Below are 12442 nucleotides of genomic sequence, written 5' to 3'. Positions count from 1 at the left end.
AACACCAACATCTTGATGCCGTTGAATTCTCCGTCAGACGTCAGATTGAATTCTTCTCTGGCGTTTTGGTCAATCTGAAAGAAGAGAATTATGTAATTAATCCATTTAGGGAAAACTTTGCTTTCTATTGTTAAAGCCCCTGGGTGTCCAAGATGGGAAGTGGAGCATAAATGTCCTTCAGAAACATTAGGATTTATCTTTTGGGGGCCAAAACACCTCTAATTTTATGTAAACCTGTTGTAAATAGTTGTTGAGATATCTTTATCTAGACTAAACCATTACTGTATGCATTTAGAGTGTGCCTCTGAAGATAAAATGATTCAACATGATGGAAACTGATAAGATGAGATGCACCTCATATTTCAATGGAGCCTCACAACACAGTGAATGTGGAGGCTGCAGCCATGCAAGACGAGGTCACCTTGTATTTCAGGGTGATAATTATACAGACATTCAGACTGCTGGCTCCTGGTTAGAGGAAGTTTACCTCATATATCATCTGAGGCTGTTGTTAACAAGATAAGAGATTCAGTAGATCCAGATACGATTAAGACGCCTAATATTTCACTGGGAGCTGTTTTTAATGCGCAGTTTGTCCCTGCTGGCCTGCCGTAGCTGCATCCAGGACAGCAGCTGCTGGTGGCTGAGCTGAGGATAGTGCTGACTGGGGCTTTATTATATAGAGGAATATCACAATACTGTACCATAGTACGCACGGGGAGTAGAAGGGACTGCCTGTGTGTGTATCTGTATGTATGTCATTGTGTTCGCCCTTGAGATCGACTCCTCATTTGGCAAACATGGAAAAAGGTTAATGTTTGGCAGCTTTGCACCTTGTCTACTCGACACAAAATCAGCAACACTTGCAGTCCAATACATAGTGTATGAACTCGAGTGCACAAGTCAAAGAAAACAAAGAAAGCTCAAAAAGGTGTGGTAACACTTTATAGTCCCCCCATGTATAAGCATTTAATAAACAGACTAATGTTTATTAGTTACAGTTGCTGTCAAATAATGTAGAAATATCCTTAAATATGTGTACAGCTGTAAGTGTGTTGTAAACCACAGTCTGTCCTTGTGGGCTATGTAATGATAATGTGTGCATTTCTTACATCAAAACATATGTTTAATATCATAACTCAATGAACTGACCGCGTAAAGTGAAACAGATCTTTGTTTTGCCTGTACAGCACATTTAATGTAGGATTCCCACCAACAACGATGTATAACACCATAGCTGCATGCTTCCTGCAAATGAACTCATCAAATGAGTTTATGAAACCTGCCCAGCACCAACAGCAGTCAGTTGGTGAAGAAAGTGGAATGTGTTGACCAGCAGCAGCTAAACACCAGTTATCTTGTTGAGGAGAATAAATATTGAACATTTGTCAGATTGATCAAGGCTTCACAGGGGTTTTCATGTTGCTCTGTGGTTGTGTATGCCGGCAATTGTTTCATAAGGTTTTAAGATACAAGAACTTGACAAAGTAATCAGGTAGTTTTACCTGCACAGACACAGAGTCTGTCAGCCTCCTGATGCTAACAGTGTGAAGCTGTCCGTTGGCCAGGCCCCTCACTCTGCTTCTCAACACTTCAACATCTCTGTTGTTGTCCATTTTGTATCTCACCTCCAGCATATCTTCACACAGGAACACACACCAAACCATGGGGTTACATGTCAGATCTCACAAAAAAGGAAACAACCTTCAGAGCTCAGAGAGATTTACGCTAACAAGGTAAACACACTTCAAAGATAAATCTGAATATTTTAAAGAAGCGTTGCTGTATTAATTAAGATTTCTTTAATAAGAGGATAACAGCTAAGTCCCTATCAATAACATAACTAATCTGCTTAATTCCCCTATTATTCAGATCATTACGTGCAGATTTACCAAAAGCCCTGTGATGTCTTCAGAGAGGGACAACAAATAACATTTTGCCCTTTACAACATGTGGTATACTAATATAAATAAATCTAATAAATCATATATCAAGGTCTCACAACTACAACTCAATACCTGTCTTCCCTATGAAGAAATGTGAAGGAATAATTAGTTATTGTAGGAGAACCTCCGGCTACCTGCTGCTGCTCTGATAACAAATGTATTCTTAAAAAGACGCCTTAAGTAGAGAGGTTGTGTTTGGGCTGAGGAGGTGTAACTGCAGTCAAGTGTAAAAAGAAATGAGCCATCTCAGTGCAAATAAGAGAGAGCTCTCAGGGATTTAATTGGACACTTTAGTATGAGTGCATTTACCTGACAACTCCATGGTCAGCATGAAAACCTTAATGTTCTGCTGTCCATCAGCTTTCTCTGACTCATTAACACCAGAAAAAATCCATTTACAGCTAATCTAGCAGCAAAGTGCTGATTTTATTAGACTCCTTGATGCTGAAAATGTAATTTTAAATTCAAAGTGACTCCTACTACTCTTAAAAGCCAAACTCACAACATTATTATTTCACACAAAAGTCGTATACAAACCACATCAGCAAGTCATTCGGGGCTGTTTTATTCCAGCGGACAAAACTGAACCGCTCCACCCATTTAGCAAGACCCACCAAACTCTTTATTCGCCTAAAAGCATCTCTCATACAGGTTCTTTTTCTTTTCAGCCTGGAACACAACACATAATACGCTGTCCGGCTGGCATGGATTAAAAAGGCACGTAGACGGCTGACTGGGTGAATCAAGAGAGAGGAAAGATCCTGACAGAAACCTGATAGATCCTGAGTAAAGCTAAAGAGCACACGCGGAGGAAGGAGGAAGCAGGAGTAGAGAGGAGGAGAAGAGGGATAAGGAAAACAAGAAGAGGTCGACTATTAAGAGAAGACTGACTTAAATGCAGAGAGGATGAGAGGACCAGAAGAGAGCGAGAGGTGAATGAGAGGATGGGCAAGAGATGCAAACGAAGATGAACGAACTGACAAAAGATGAAAAAGAGGAACAAGGAAACTCTCTTGAAATGAGAAATAATTGGATAAAAAGAAGAGGGAAGAACAAGAGAAAGAGAAACAAATGACGCAATGCAAAGGGGAATAATTAGACGTATGAACAAGAAACATGCAACATTTAAGGAACACTGTAATTGAAGGTAGCAGGAAGAACAGAAAAGCGAAGGGAAAGGCATTAAGCAAAAGGACCTAACAATTAAATCCAAAACCAAAAGACGCTCCCATCTCAACCTTGAACATCTGCCGAATACACAAACTCCTCCGGGATAAAAAGCGTCTCACCATGCTTGTTGATGAGCAGCGGCCAAGGTAGCTCTCTGTAGTACAGAGCTGACCCGTAGAACAGCACAGCCGGACTCTGGTCATCGTCCTGAAAAGCCTCAGGGAACGTTCTCTCCCTTCCCTCCAGAGTCATTGTCACCGAGTAGATGGAGCGAACGGCAGGGCGCCGCTGCTGTTCCTGCTCAACTCGTAAACGGCTCCTTGAAGGTGTAGCTGACGACGTACCCCCGCCGACTTGAAGCTCGGCTGAAGCTGGCTGACACCTCTGGAGGAATGGGGAGAGTTAAAAGAATATATCGGATTTGTTGCTGATGTATTTGGACTTCTTGATTAGGACAGTCACTCTAAAAACGAGATACAATCCCAAACTATTAATATAGATTTTATTAGCACCATATTCAACTTGATGTTTTATTCTCAACTTGTTAAACACATTATTTTTTTTGCATATTTCATATTTCACATCTATTATCTATCCCTACTTATTCAGTGGAGAGTCAGGCTGGAAATATAATTTTGGGATGGTCGGTCCAATTGTTTGTTGGTAGGAGTAGGTAGGTGTGTTCAAAACAGAAAATACTAATTGTACAAGCCCTGTGAGTGTCTCCTATGCATGTTTGCTTACAGACAGCAGAGAGAAGCATGTTCCAGCCTTCACTGCGGCTTAATCGTTTATTTGACATTTTGACACTGCAAATTAAGAATATAATAATATAGTTAACGAAATAGTCCCTGGACATAGGCACCCGATTGCCATCTTGCCAATTACCAATTAATCTAACAATTATTTTTTTTAATTACTCATGTTATCACCTTCTCTCTAAAATGCTAAATGCCAAAACGCAGTCAGTAGTACCATCAGTAGTAAGCAGAACGAAGTGACGACTTGAAAATGATCAATTTGTCTCATAGACATTTCAAGAAATAGAAAAGCAGGACTGGAGAATTCTCACATTTGAGGAGCTTAACCAGCAAACATTATTATTTTAATTTTAATCACAACAATCATTTGATTATAAAAATTATTATACATTCACTTCTTGTGAACTGTCTAATTATGTGAGCAATATTCAGGATTAGAGAACATCCAGTGGCCTTTTTTAATTCGTCATGAATATATTCTACTTTGAAACCCTCATATATATATATATATTAAATACACAAAGAGCTAATTTTGACTATTAAACGAATGATTTATTTCTTGGGGAGAGTACAATACATATATTTAGACTCTCTTTACAGTTTCCAAACTTTAATTAACTTCCGAGGGAGGCATCGGGAAAACTTTTCATGTCTGATCAGTTAGCAAGAGAATAAAAAGATGTTCTCAAAATATCTGGCGAGGATTACAGAAAACTGTCTTTAGAACTGTCGAGTACTCACTTTAATTTTCTAACAGGAAACAGAAATGAACTTTTAAAATATCAAATACAGCTAATGTGCATCACTGTGACTCACAAAGACATGAAACACAAACTGTTGTTCTGACTCAACACAACGGGGGACATAAGTGGATATCAGTGTTCAGTGGGAGGAGGGCTAAGAGAGTCCTTTTAAAAAATAGAACTTGCTGAACTCAGTAAAGTCATTGAACTCGTGGAAGGCATGAAGGTCAATGTGATGGTGCACAATTACAGTTAACATCAAACAAAGGACTAAAATAGTCTCCAGCACATCAAACAATAATCTTTGATGGTATTTCTTGATAATGAGTCCAGTTAAAGCAATAAAAACTTCTCTGAATTAATCCTAACCTAATTAAGTAACCTTTAGACAATATCAGATAACGCACCCACACATACTCATTATTCACATTTCTTTCTATATAAGTTTGGGGGAATTCGTCCTATTATAACTGCCTTCATGCCCCGAAAGTGTTATTAAAAGTCATCTTAACTGAAACTGAAGTTCAAGACTTTTCTCCTAAAGACTCCACGCACACACAAGACATCACAACAGCTTTAACCTTGGCTGTTGAGATAAATGAGCAAACGTACAGTAAATGCAAAGCAGAGGGAGGGGATGGAGGCATGAAGTGACACCAGGCAGCATATTGTGAAGCGGTTCGACAGGTCTCCTACAGGGAGGTCAGTGCAGGTGGCACTGCTGTAGGCATGCTCCACCCAAAATCCAACTTTTGAATATCAACTACTTTGCCACTTTAGCCATCTTTGGTAGTACAAAGTTTGTACTTTTGTCTTTCACAGTTGTTGTGGTCAGCTTGGATTTGTGTGTTAAAATGGATTTTAATAATGATCAGATTTCATGGCTGAAAAAGGCAACCTTCTCAAACCACTCTGCACCATTATCCACTCCTCTGCTGTGCAGCCATAAGCTCAGTGTAAACTGCTTCAATCACCTACAAAACAATAATAACCCTTTCTACCAAACCAGCTGCTAGAGTCACTGACTTCACCTGTCACAAAACTTTACTAATCTGTGTCTCTGTATGCGTGTACCTGTGTGGCAGAAGACCCCAGTGTACGCCGACAGGCCACAGTCACAGTGGAAGCCGTTGGCTCTCTCCACACAGCGGCCCCCATTCTGGCAGAACGAGCCGTAGCTACTGCAGTGACCCGGGCAGCCGGGTCGAACCCCGGGTGTGATCCTCGCTCTCTCCTCCAGGTCCAGGGTGACGCCGTTCAGCTGCAGAGAGCGAATACAGCCCCGGAAGCCCTTCTGTCTGGACGCTGTGCCTCCTGAAAACATAAAAAACAGTAAATGACATTAACATTTTAGACATTCAGCTAATGAAGCAAAGCCGGAGCCCCCAGACCAAAGAGGTGACAAATATTCCTGTCCTAAGGATCTACTTCAACCACTGCGGTGCTCCGCAAACCAATGGATGGTGTCACGATAGGTTCACATTTGACACACTTGTCAACTAACTTGTCCCAGCCCTTCTCTTATTTCTTTGTGTGTCGACAAGTCTGTATGTTTTCTTTCTCTCTAGTTCCTTATTTCTCCTCCTCCTGTCATCTACAGCAGGTCCACGTCGCCTCTGCTTCAAACTGTCAACACTCTCCTTATAAAATGACACAACGATGAAACGGCAATGAGGCAACCAGATGTAGGTGGAAAACATAGAGACATACGTAACTTTCATCAGCTGTCTGTCTGCCATGCTGCATGCTCCCGGGATAAGTGGCTGATTGGTCGGCTGCCTGTCGGCCTATCTAACACTACATGCTGTATATGCTAACTTTATACTTCAATACTTCAGCAACAAAAGATCAAACTCTGTATTCAACATTGCACATTCTCTCTGAGATGTTACATGGTCACCTATTGTTCGCACAGTTCAAACATGACAACCTCCCATTTCTGCGAAGACCACAGATTGAAAGTCTTATTGTGCTCAGAACGCAAACGTGGCAGCTCTTTGCTCTGAGAGTTTGAAGCTGACAACTTCCTATTGTTCAGCAGCAGCAGCAGCTTTTCACACCAATAAATCACTGAGCTCCGTTAGACTCTCCTCTAGGCCTCCTCTCTCTGCTCTGATTTGACTCGTATGAATTATTGAACCAGCTAAGCAGCACAGGATATGACTCAATATTTCCTCTGACACAATACAATGAAAAGTAAGTTTTTATCCTCATTAAGTCTGCTTAAAATGATCTAACAGTTAGGTATTCAGATTTAAGAAACTGTAAATGACTATAATACAGATATGACAAAGTGTCCTCCCAGGAAGTGGAATAATAATATGACCTTACTTGATTATGGCACTGCTTGCATTTCTTATGTAGATGCCTTTTGTATGTCAATCAGTGTCATAATCACAGTGTCAATTACGCAAGTGTAACCCAGTTACTGCATAATAATTCAGTTTACATTATGAAAACACCTTTTGAACACCTTTTATATTCTGCGTTATGATGCTAGTGTGAGCAAAAACCTTATGATACCCAGGTTATACACTCCATCAACACTAACTCTGGAAGGGCAGATATTATCTCTGACTGGCTTGTGACTGTATCTTGAAGGAAACATCTAGGATCGCCTAATGGGACTGACATGTCATGTGAACACTTTCATTCTCAAAGTTAAAAGACCTTATTTTAAAAAGTTAGAAACTTTGGCCGGAGGTATATATTTTTTTTTAACACTTTAAATTCACACTTCACAGATGTTCTTTAAATGATATCCTTAAAGGTCCAGTGTGTAAGATTTAGGAGGATTTTAATTAGTGTAAAATCACCTGACAATAAGAGTTGTTGCTATTGGAATGAGCTGTTTTTACATGCAGAGGGAGGAGGTCCTCTTCTACAGAGTCCAACATATTGAACTGCCATGTTTCTACAGTAGCCCAGAATGGACAAACCAAACACTGGCTGAAGGACCTTTGGGTTTTTAGCGAGCTTCGCAGCCATTATAGTTTTGTCTCCGAGCTTGGTTGAGTGGGAGGGTTTCATTTGTTTGCAATCTGCAATCTCACTGCTAGATGCCACTAAATCCTACACACTGGTCCTTTAATGTCCCTTCACATAGAAACACTGTAGTCTGCTGGATAAATGAACCATTCTGTAGATTTATATTGTTGCTATCAGCTTTAATTACTATTTTCTGTTTTTTTGATGTTTCTATCCAAGCCTTGGAACTGCCAGTCCCCTAACACAACCCTCATTTGCAACTCTAGCTATAACAAAGGACAGCTTTCACACTGCTAGGAAGGTTAACATGGCAGTATGTGTGAAAGTTGTGATTCCAGCAGGGACCGGAGACAGATCCCTGAGGTTCACCACCTCCGATGAAAGCAACAAAACAGAGGCAGAGAAAGGTTATTAGAGAACAAACCCTCCTAACAGGGAGGCAATCAGAGCTCCAACACGGATTACGCTCCCTCTACATCAAATGCAGACACTGCTTACAGGAAACATTTAAAAGAGCATAATGAGGGATTTGTGATATGGAGATCAAAGAAAACATCAAAGAGTCCGAATGCAGATAAACTCAACCTCTGACCAAAGGAGCAAAGCCATCAGTGGGACCTCAGAGAATATTTCAACCTCATATCAAACACTACAGCCTCTAGTGTCTCAACAGGAGATCTGCACAGCGTATACTAAAGCACATGAGAGAGGAAAACAATTAGTGAAATGGAGATCAAAGTAATCATCAAAGGTGATGCAGGGGCAAGCCTCAACATCAAGCTTGGAAAGCAAAAACCGAGAGAATGAATCCAAAACTCAGGAGCTGTGTAAGAGTAAGCACAATTGAGATTTCAAGTCTCCATGAAATCAGGATATTCTCTGATAATACAGATAAAACAGAGTAAGACGATCTAAGTTGTGAGGCGTGTGAGATAGAGATCAAACCAACCATCAAAGACAGTGTGTGTACAGTACAGCTTGGTTTGCTGATGCTGCACGCAGGAAAAGAACCCATCAGTGCTTCAATCAGTATAAATAAGATGACAATTCCAGTTTACACACAATGTCTTTTCCACTGGGATGTGAAGGATTTGTGAAGTTTAAATCAAAAGATACCTCGAAGGAAGGATGCTACACTGGGTTTTATAAAAACTATGCATATATACTGTGTTTAAAAGCAGGGATCACTGCTGGTATTGGCATCTTGTAGGAGGGTCACTTAACGTTCAGATACTACATGAAAGCGCAATATTCTGAATATATTTCCATTACTAACATCACACTTAACAAAGAATACCAACAGCAGTTTCTATACATTTTTATATCATCTTGGATGTTCGCTGCCAAACAACAAATACAATTATTTTATTTGTATGTGAAGGGGTAGTTTAAATTGATATACGAAAAATCTTGCATATTATATTTTATTCATCATGTGGCGAGCCAGAGAAAAGGGAGATGGAGGGCTGGAAATGGCCCCTAGGCCAGCACTTTGAGATACTTGCTGTCAGATAAAGTTAGACTCCCAATCTTTCTTGCAGATTTACATGCTGACATTCACAAATTGTATGTGGTTCAGGCTTGATCTCACTGTTTCCATCCTCACAACACAAAAACAAGCAAGTTACAAGTTAGAAAAATGGCAGATAATCAAGGAATGCACCAATTAAAAGAAAAAAAAAAATGCTCAAACGGTTGTTCCAAGGGTTAAAAACCTCAGTTGTAGGTAAAATAGTGCTATCAGAACTAAACTGTTTCCATTTGATCTCAGTTCCACTGTTATATGAAAGATTTGTTGTTTGTTGTTAAAATCTTCTTTACAGAAATTTCTTTTATGAAGACTAGAAGAAAAAAACAAAAGAACCTCAACACAGATTACTAGCTAACCTTGACTTGTCAGGATGCTGCTCACATTATATATTCCACGATGATATGACGTCAATGCTGCTGCATTTCAAGGGATGTGTGAAGCAAAGATCAAAGGACTCCTGAAAATCCTCGTACAGGAGGGTTCTTTGTCTATATGCAGCGGAAGAGAGGAATAATCTCTGTGTCCAGCACATCAACAGTGCAGCACAAATGTACAAAGGCTTAAGTATCCAAACAGGGCAAAATAATTGCTTATACACCTTCACAAAGGAAGTGATTTCTGCATTCATCGCTGAGCTCACTCAAAAGTGCTGCGTATGGATTTCTAGTGCCTACAATACAAACAGCAATAAAGGAATTGGACAATGAACAATGCTGTAGATTATAAATCCATGCAAGGCAATAACACAGCTTATTAATCAAAACGATGGACTTCATTGCCTTATAAACCAACGCAGGATTATGGCTCGTAAATACAGTGTACATTGAAATATGGCTCATGAATTTATACAAACCAACACAGTGGCTTATAATTCAAACAATGGAAACAGTTTGCTTTCCAAATCAGGACTCATACAGTATATACAATACATGTGGTAGGATTGTTTATGAATTTAAACAAGCCAATGCTGAAGCTTGTGAATGTGAATAATTCAATATTTTGTCTCGCGTACTGTAAGCGTACAGGGAGGGATTGTGTGCTCCTAAATAAACTGTCCACAGTAAGATATTGTATATGTATGTCGTAATCCCTTAGAGCCAACAGCCCCACAACAAGCCCCAAATCGAGAAATGAAAACATTTACTTAAACACATGAAGATTTTTACTCATGGAGAAAGTACTGAGACTGTGAAAACAGTTGAATAATGCCTTCTGTGGCTCTGGAGGGAGTTTCTAACCCGACTACACCAGATGGTTTGTTACACAGAACAATCTGGGAAGACACTTTTAGCATACATAGTCAAACATAGTCGAACTCTCAGTGAAAACACCTTTTCCATTGAGTATAGATACTAGTAGCATCTACAATAACCTCTTCAGCAGCAGTCATTGTTGTTTGTGAGCAAACAGTAACTTCTCACACACGTCGTCGCAAACACCTAGCATTGAACCACGCCTGTAGCTCATGCCATAGCTGCCAGTAGTTCCTCAAAGGACGCTGTATGGTCCAAACCACCGTGGTTCAGAAGTATGGCATGAGGGATTCTCGTCTGATCTCGTAATATTTGTGATCTCGCGAGTCCAGCTGCCTCACATTGTTAGGAGTTAGCTGAGTGACATGATCGGCCCCAGGTATCTCATCTTGGGTTGAGCAACTACCAAAGTCATTACTACAAACTGGGGAGGTTGAGTTTGAAAGAAATGAGAGTTGAGTTGTCAGGGAGGGAATAATGAAAACGACATGAGTCTACAGCCATGATTATGGCTTTGTGAGGCTGTACTGATGCAGCACCTTGAGAGAAAAGCTAACATCAGCACGCTAACATACTCACAGTGACAATGCTAACATGCTAATGTTTTGCGGGTAATGTTCACATTAATACACGTTAATAATCTTAGTGTGTTAGCATGTCAACTTGCAAATTAGCACAAAACACGAAGAACAGCTGAGGCCGATGGGAATCATAAACTAAAGTATTGGACAAATTGCAATTTTAACCTGCTGGTGGTGCTAGAGGAAAACGTAATGCAATCAACAAACAAACGACAATTTATCCTGAAGGGGATATGAATTTCTTAACAGAATTTTATGCCCCAAAAATCTTTTAAGCTGCTTAAATTAATCAATAAAACAAAAAAAGTAATTTTGTGCAGTGCATACTTTTACTTTTGATTCTGGCATTGAAGAGTTGATTCAAACTGTGGGATTGCTGTTTTTAGTGATGTAAATACAGGATGTGTATAGTTGTTGGGTTCCTGGGTTGTTTAGGGATAACAAAGATAATATGTAAATATTTATGAGAGGCCAAATTTGTAATTAAATTATAAATTGCAAACAAGGCTGTTGTTGCTTCTTAATTATATTTCACAGCCACTCACACGGTGTAACCGTGCCTTATTTTCAGATTTCGAGCATTTAGTTGATGCTCAGCAGGTACATTCAGGGTTTAGTGTCTCACTCAAGCACACTATAACAGAATCCAGTGCTGCTGAAGGACACTTTAGTTACAGGAATCAAACCTGTGCCTACAGCGACCTCGTCTCGTCACTGCTCCTCTCAAAACAAGACGACAGTGAAGTCAGAATATTATACGACAAACATCCATTGTTAAACCAATTTGTGAATAAATACCAGCGCATTTCCATTACAACACATAAATCCATCCAACATATTCCACTGAACTGTACTGATGATTCAGAGGTAAACATGTGCAGGTGTAGGCTGGTGACCTTAGAGCGGATTATTGGCTAAACACATTTAGCAAATCAATATTCAGCTCGATTTTCCTGCTGCTGCTGCTGCTGCTGGCTTCATCTGATCTCATCAATTGTTGGTTTGTTTTCCCTCCACAGTGTGTGTTTACTGATATCAAGTGACATACATAATATTTGCTGAATGATGAAACTGGATAATAAATGATGGATTTTCTATATTTTTTCTCTCTTGCAGGTCTACAGATAGAGAGTGGGAGGTTAATCTTACTGCAGAGTTAAACTGATGAAGATGAGATAAACAGGGCTGCAGTATTGATTAGGTTTGTATTAGAGATGGTTAATTACGCGACGGATGAATCCCTTACAGGTTCAGCTTCATTTACAGATTATTTAAAGGCTGTCACTGCAAGAAACCACATTATAATACCCTAGATAATACTGCTCCCTGATGCATGCTTTATTTATTAAACACGATTATTGTTCAGTGGTCAGAAACCATCGACTCAGCACTTACATATTCAATAGTGCTGAATTGGCAAATATCCACACATATAACACTTTTTAACACACGAATATTTATTCTTGGGG

General features: G+C 39.8%; 1 pseudogene; it reads right to left on the bottom strand.

The window, feature by feature from the left end:
• LOC118334800 overlaps window positions 1-12442 on the bottom strand; it is a 344242-nt pseudogene that overhangs the window by 28276 nt on the left and 303524 nt on the right.

This window comes from Morone saxatilis, unplaced genomic scaffold, assembly GCF_004916995.1.
Source record: "Morone saxatilis isolate NCDOM2014 unplaced genomic scaffold, NCSU_SB_2.0 Contig23, whole genome shotgun sequence".
Classification (NCBI taxonomy): Eukaryota; Metazoa; Chordata; class Actinopteri; family Moronidae; genus Morone; species Morone saxatilis.
The sequence above is the reverse complement of the archived record's forward strand: the minus strand, read 5'-3'. Positions and strand labels throughout refer to the sequence as shown.